Source organism: Schistocerca piceifrons, chromosome X (genome assembly GCF_021461385.2).
Source record: "Schistocerca piceifrons isolate TAMUIC-IGC-003096 chromosome X, iqSchPice1.1, whole genome shotgun sequence".
NCBI classification, from domain to species: Eukaryota; Metazoa; Arthropoda; class Insecta; order Orthoptera; family Acrididae; genus Schistocerca; species Schistocerca piceifrons.
In genome coordinates this window covers 731,386,166-731,394,301 of record NC_060149.1, presented here as the reverse complement: position 1 = coordinate 731,394,301, position 8,136 = coordinate 731,386,166, and positions in this window count along the sequence as shown.

Below are 8,136 nucleotides of genomic sequence, written 5' to 3'. Positions count from 1 at the left end.
TCTATACAAGGGCGATGTATTTGAGGACAATATTATGGAAATGGAAGAGGATGTAGATGAAGATTAAATGGGAGATACGATACTGCGTGAAGAGTTTGACAGAGCACTGAAAGACCTGATTTGAAACAAGGCCCCGGGAGTAGACAACATTCCATTAGAACTACTAATAGCCTTGGGAGAGGCGGCCCTTACAGACCTCTACCATCTGGTGAGCAAGATGTATGAAACAGGCGAAATACCCTCAGACTTCAAGAAGAATATAATAATTCCAATCCCAAAGAAAGCAGGTGTTGACAGATGTGAAAATTACAGAACAATCAGTTTAATAAGCCACAGCTGCAAAATACTAACACGAATTCTTTACAGACGAATGGAAAAACTGGTAGAAGCCGACCTCGGACAGGATCAGTTTGGATTCCGTAGAAATATTGGTACACGTGAGGCAATACTGACCTTACGACTTATCTTAGAAGAAAGATTAAGGAAAGGCAAACCTACGTTTCTAGCATTTGTAGACTTAGAGAAAGCTTTTGACAATGTTGACTGGAATACTCTCTTTAACTCTAAAGGTGGCAGGGGTAAAATACAGGGAGCGAAAGGCTATTTACAATTGTGTACAGAAATCAGATGGCAATTATAAGAGTAGAGGGGCATGAAAGGGAAGTAGTGGTTGGGAAGGGGGTGAGACAGGGCTGTAGACTATCCCCGACGTTATTTAATCCGTATATTGAGCAAGCAGTAAAGGAAACAAAAGAAAAATTCGGAGTAGGTATTAAAATCCATGGAGAAGAAATAAAAACTCTGAGGTTCGCCGATGACATTGTAATTCTGTCAGAGACAGCAAAGGACTTGAAAGAGCAGCTGAATGGAATGGATAGCGTCTTGAAAGGAGGATATAAGATGATCATCAACAAAAGCAAAACGAGGATAATGGAATGTAGTCGAATTAAGTCGGTTGATGCTGAGGGAATTAGATTAGGAAATGAGACACTTAAAGTAGTAAAGGAGTTTTGATATTCGGCGAGCAAAATAACTGATGATGGTCGAAGAAGAGAGGATAAAATGTAGATTGGCAATGGCAAGGAAAGCGTTTCTGAAGAAGAGAAATTTGTTAACATCGAGTATTGATTTAAGTGTCAGGAAGTCATTTCTGAAAGTATTTGTATGGAGTGTAGCCATGTATGGAAGTGAAACATGGACGATAAATAGTTTGGACAAGAAGAGAATAGAAGCTTTCGAAATGTGGTGCTACAGAAAAATGCTGAAGATTAGATGGGTAGATCACATAACTAATGAGGAAGTATGGAATAGGATTGGGGAGAAGAGAAGTTTGTGGCACAACTTGACCAGAAGAAGGGATCGGTTGGTAGGACATGTTCTGAGGCATCAAGGGATCACCAATTTAGTATTGAAGGGCAACGTGAAGGGTAAAAATCGTAGAGGGAGACCAAGAGATGAATACACTAAGCAGATTCAGAAGGATGTAGGTTGCAGTAGGTATTGGGAGATGAACAAGCTGGCACAGGATAGAGTAACATGGAGAGCTGCATCAAACCAGTCTCAGGAGTGAAGACCACAACAACAACAACAACATGTGGTATTTGTTAATGTTACCCGCCTGGGTAGCCGCGAGCGCTAATGCGCTCTTTCCTGGACTCGGGTATTCGCGCCTGTCCCGGATTGAATCCGCCCGGTAGTTTAACGATAAAGGCCGGTATGCCGGCCAGCCTGGATGTGGTTTTTAGGCGTTTTCCTTATCCCACTAGGTGAACAGCGGGCTCGTCCCCACGTTCCGTCTCAGTTACACGTCTCACACACATTTGAGCACTTTCGCAATATTTCATGGCTTACACTAGACTCAGACAGATGGGGTACACTACTTACGTCCCAGGGCATTCGGGGTGGTGGTAGGAGGAGCATCCGGTCACCCTCTGCAACTAACACTGCCAATTCCGTAATTACAACGCCGACCCCGCCTAGGCGCGGGACAAGGCCCAAAGAACGAAAGAGAGAAGAACTGGTATTTGTTAATGTTGCTCATTATGTTCGCGTATTTTACTTCAACACCAAACCTCATGGTTTTATCTACTGTTTCTCTGTCTACTGAATAAAATGTTTTCTTTAAAAAAAGGGTAAGATTTCGTAAGCTCGTGTCATAGAAAGAAACTGAAATCATCCTCTTCAATGGAATGACTCCGGTACCTGTCTTTGACGATTTATGCAAAACCTAAAGCTGTAGCATGTAATAAAGCTTAATGTACTTTCCACTCGAGTCTTAGCTGTTCGCTTGTTAAACGCATGCACGTAGTTCAAAAAATGGTTCAAATGGCTCTGAGCACTATGGGACTTAACTTCTAAGGTCATCAGTCCCCTAGAACTTAGAACTACTTAAACCTAACTAACCTAAGAACATCACACACATCCATGCCCGAGGCAGGATTTGAACCTGCGACCGTAGCGGTCGCGCGGTTCGAGACTGTAGCGCCTAGAACCCCTCGGCCACCCAGGCAGGCCACATAGTTCCTTCGTCCTATTATGTGTTATGTTCAGTTATCATATGTTTGCAATTCAAGACTTAATTGTACTTTCTCTTATATCAAGAGCGTTCTGTGCAGTTGCGAATATGTTGTATTGCGGGTAACGAGAGGGATTTACGAAAAGAATAGCGAGATAAATAATTATATATCTAAAAGCTGGAGCTACAGTATCTAAAGCGCGACAATGTAGCTTTATATCCGTCTAGATACTTTTTCCCAGGGTGATACTGCAAGTGAGAAAAACTGTCTCGGGCCGTTGAATATCTTGGATCATTTGGAATGATAACTTCCGTACACCAACACGAGTCGGAAGACAGTGCTTCGTTCCTTTCCGGTGGCGAATGAGCTGTAACAAAGAATAGTGCGAATATTTCTTATCAGCGGTCATAGATTTCTTCTTTGTGAATGATTTCGTCTTGACAAATATAAGACAGGCAGTCAAGAAGACGTTTCTCTGAGAAACTTGTGATTCTTCCATCAATTAAATTATTTATTGAAGCTGTTTCTAAAATGACCATCGCAACAACCAATGTGAACTTCCCGAAAAATTATCATGATCTATCTTGATTCATCGGATTTAGGCTATGTAATGTTCAAGGAATCTCACTATTAGATAGAATGGCCGTAAAATAAGAAACTTCAAGGAAGGGAGACATGTGAAAGATAAAAGTTTCAGTAGATTAGAATTTTGTTCCTCACTGAGTTTTGGTAGCCATGATTTCCCTTTCGGCCAACAAGAAATTGTACCCAAAGATCTGTTAAAACTAAAAGTGAAATATACTTCGGACGGTTTTGTGGTGCATTGTACCTTGCATGAATTTAAATATTTGGCTTCCTCGTAATATCAATATTTTGATTATCAAATTGCCGAAACGGTGACAATAGAAAATTGTTAGTGCATTTGTCTGTAAATGTTGGAGACTAAATTATAGAAACAATGAAGTTAACATATATGTATTTTTGTAATAAATTCTTACCATTGTATTGTTAAGTATCTAGTTATTGGTCAGCACTTCGTAGAGCACCGTCGGGGTAGTTCGGTCTGTGACTGAAGTCTCTTTTTTTTAAGTCGTCGTCTTTTTTGACAACTGCGAAACGCGAGTACTATAGGAAGCGCTACCCACGCTGAAATTGCGCATAAACATCGTCGAAGCAGTGCACTGGAAATCGTAGTCGTTAATTTCGAGGTGAACGACCTCTGATAACCGCGCACGAGTCGACAGGCAATGCAGTGGGATGCAAACCTGCGTTTAACAAGGGGCCACTATCGCAGTGCACTATGGCATTTGCTGCTGGAGCGAGTTCCTGAACGCGGGTCGTCGTTACCGCTTTATGACGGGCAATTATGCCGTGTTATGCCCCAGCATAAATTAGCATACCGCCCGCTTACCAGCTCGATGGGTTCTCATCTCCGAGAGCTGGGAGAACTGCAGTCCTACAACATTATGCTGCAAAAATAGGCAAGCCTGCCTCTTACTACTCACTACTAGCCGTAAAGCTGCTCAATCTACAAATTTATGGCGTTTCTGCTGTATGCCAGAGAGGAAAATTTCGATCTAAATGAGAATTAGTGATGGTTATAAAGTTTTTGTAGCACAGTGCGTCGCAGAGCACTTTTTATTGCACAAGGTGCCAGACAGTTCTGTTCTATCGCCTCCTTTTAATGCAAAGAAATACATTAGACATTTCGTGGAAGGTTGTTTTAGCAAACAGTTATGCTTGACTGAATGATAAACCTCACACTGACTTGTTTCTTCCAGTAACCAGAAACTTCCACGCAAATTCAGAATCATTAATACGAAAGTCATTCGAAATTAGCGTAATTAAATAGAGCTTTCTAAAGTATGTTTTTGTTTGAAAGAAGATTTGTGAAAAATCATTTCCTCACTACAAAATTAACACTGATACTTCAAACTCATCTTCTGCTGTTGCTGTAGTCTTCAGTCCAACGACTGGCTTGATTCAGCTCTCCACGTTAGCTTAGCCTGTCCAGTCGCTGTATAACTATTAGGCCTACATACGTTTCAACTTCCTTACTGTTACCAAGCATAGGTGTGCCTCTACTATTTTTAACTCGTCTCATTTCCCTTAGTTACCAAGTTAACCAATTCCTGATGCCTCAATATCTCTCTTATCAATCTATGCCTTGACTTGCTCACCTTGTGCCATAAAACTTTGATCTACCAATTCATTTCAAGATCTCTTCATCAGTTACTCTAACTGCCTATCTGATGTCGAGAATTCTTCTGTAGCACCACATACTCTTCTTGTATTCACTGCTTGTCGTCCATGTTTCTCTGCGTAACACTGATACACTCAAAACGAACACATCCAGTACATACTTCCTAACATTTAAATTTCTGTTCGATATCAATACACTCAGAGACAAGAAAATGTGGTGCACCACGAAAGAACTATCATAGATGGAAATAAATAGATGTTATGTGCATGTACAGACAAACATTTGATTACAGCTTCAGAAAACTTTGATGATTTATTCGAGAGAAAAGCTTCACAAACAGATCAAATCAATAACATGCTGCTCCACCCCTGGACATAACGCAGACAGTTATTTGGCTCGGCAATGGTTGAAAGAGTTGTTAGTTCTCCTCCTGATGGATATAGTGCCATATTCTGCCTAATTTTCGTGTTAGATCGTCAAAATCCCGTGGTGATTGGAGGGCCCTGTCTATAATCCTCCAAACGTTCTCAGTTGGGGAGAGAGCCGCCAAGCTTGCTGGCCCAGGTAGGGTTGGGCAAGCTCGAAGATAAGCAGTAGCAGCTCTCGCTGTGTGCAGTCGGGCATTATCTTACTGAAAAGTAAGACCAGGATGACATGCCAGTGAAGCGCAACAAAACGGACTGTAGGATATCGTCGATGTACCACTTTGCTGAAAGTGTGCCGCAGATGAGAGCCAAATGGGTCTTGCTATGAAATGAAATGGCATACCAGAAGACCATCACTCCTGGTTGTCGGGCCGTATGGCAGGCATTTTCAGGTTGTTGTCCCACCACTGTCCGGTGCGTCCCCAGACACGTCTTTGCTTGTCATTGAAGTCCAGTACGAAGCGGAACTTATCACTGAAGACAGCTCTACCCACGTCAGTGAGAATCCAGGCCGAACACGTGCTGGAGACACCCCCAGCACCCCGACAATCAGGAGTGATGATCTGGATTGCCACTTCATTTCATAGCAGGACCCTTTTGGTTGTCATCCAAGGCACCTTTACAGCACAGTGGTACGTGGACGATATTCTACGTCCCGTTTTGCTTCCCTTCATGGTAAGATATCCTGGGCTTACATTTCAGCAAGATAATCACCACTGTGGTGTAACGACGTATTAGGTTTTCGTTTGATATATGTATGACCATGTGCAGACTTCGTCACCCACGTCAGTTACACTCACTTCAAAAATGATTTATATGCCTTTTAAATTTTCATACAATGGTTCTTGAACGAAACTGTAAAACATCAGCTGAGTCGTATGCAAAGAATTACATCACTTGGGCCAATTGGTTTTTGTGACTTTTTCGAATTTAAATTTCGTTTGTTTCTCCTCAGAAAATTATATCGACACACGTTATCTTGATCTAATCGATATCAGAATCACACATTAAATAAACTTTTTAGATTCAAAGTTTCGATGAACGCTGTCAAAATTCAATCATCTTGTCAAATATATTATTAATTCATTCACATAATTCTTCATAAATAAATCTTCAGGACACGTGTTTCAACTTTAGTAGCATACACTATTTTATTAGCTTCCTACACATACTACAGATGTGAACTTGAGCGTTGACAGACAGTGACTAACATTTCAATAAGATTAAGATCTATATGATGTCATTGTTGTACAAAAAGAGTATAAAACTTCATTTTTAATTTTTAGAAGCACGACGCAACAACTCGGTTCCAGGATCTTCTGTTGCTCCTTGGCTGTCGACCCGCGACGTATAGCGGCCAGCAATTTCCTCTCTGGTCGCGGCAACGAAGATGCTGTCCCCGTTCGTTGCGCCGACCTCTCCGTACATGAAACACATAAAAAATACAAACTTTTAGATAATTCACATTTATTACAAATAATAAGAAAACACATAAACAAAACTAAATTAAACTTATAGTCACCTGCAAACTGGGCTGACTTTGGTGGATGGGTGACGCTTAATTTCGTCCCACTACATACCCCACCCACAAGCTCAGTTTGTCAGGTTTTAACCGGAATTAAAACTGTTCAATATACAATATTTAACTGTTAATACATTTTCCTCACATTTTACGTAACCTAGAGTCCTTGCTATTAGATAGATTTCATCCTTTTAATACGATATCGTTGTGACTATTTGTCATTTACTCTTAATTGTGCTCTTATGGTAATTCGTAACCGAATATAGGGAGATTGCTCCTCTTCAGTTAATAGTTGCTAATAAATACTAATTTAGTACGTTCTTTAACGTTGTACACTAGGACAGAGCGTTCAAATTGTGATAGATTAGTTTCAGTTTCATTTATTTACTAGAGTTATTCTTTTCAAGAATGTATATTACTAATAAGTTTCTCACAATAACTAATAGTACTATTTACTTTACGTCATCCTCTTCCCTAATGCCTTATTTATGCCTGAGGTCAAGAAGAAATCAAGCAAAACTTTCTTTAGAATCTCGGCACGGCTTTCTTTACCTTCGGACCCCTTGTTGGGTAATGGCCATTTATTTAGGAGAAACAAGCGAGAGAGCCCCGTTTGGTGTGTTCTATATTAACACTATTACAAACCTCTATTAAAGGCACTCTGCTATGTTCTCGTGAGCCATATAGCTCTGGACGCCCATGGTCCCTAAAACTATTAACCATCCCCTTTGGTTCCTACTATCCGAGTAAATTTAAAATACGCAAAATTCCTTTAGACCTAAGAGCAAAATTTCCTCCATATAAATCCCCCTTTTGGTTATCTTTCTCTTTTTGAAGTACCAGTAGATTATTGTAGAACACATGTTTAAGCTTTCTGTCATTTATTTAAAATAACACGTAACTATCACGAAAAACTTCACATGAATAAACTATGAACGCTCTTCCGTGTGTAACATATACTAAATATTAACTTATTTAGGAATGAAGGGTTTCATTTGATCAACACTATATAATCCTTTAATTACACCTGATGAAGGTTCCATAAGAAGTAATGCTTTGGGATGTACAATCTTATGTACAACATATGGACCTTCAAAGATCAAGAAGAATTTTCTACATTCCTTACCGATCTTAGAACTTTTAGGATGAGATCGTACTAACACAAGATCTCCTACCTGAAATGAAGGTTCTATAGCCTGTTGATTATAACTTTTAATTCTCCGTTCGGCATTTTTTACAATCTGTTCGCAAACTTTTTCGTCTGGGATACATTGTTGGATCTCATTTACTGGTGGCCAAGGTAAAGCAGCTAGTAAAGGCTCACCTATAATTCGTTTGCCTAAAATTTCTATAGGTGATAATCCCGTCGTTAGGTGAGGCAATTCATTTAATATCTTTTCGAATTCAGGCATTAGTTTGGCCCACCGAGTATGTTTATGTGCACAATAAGTTCTACATAATCGTCCTAAT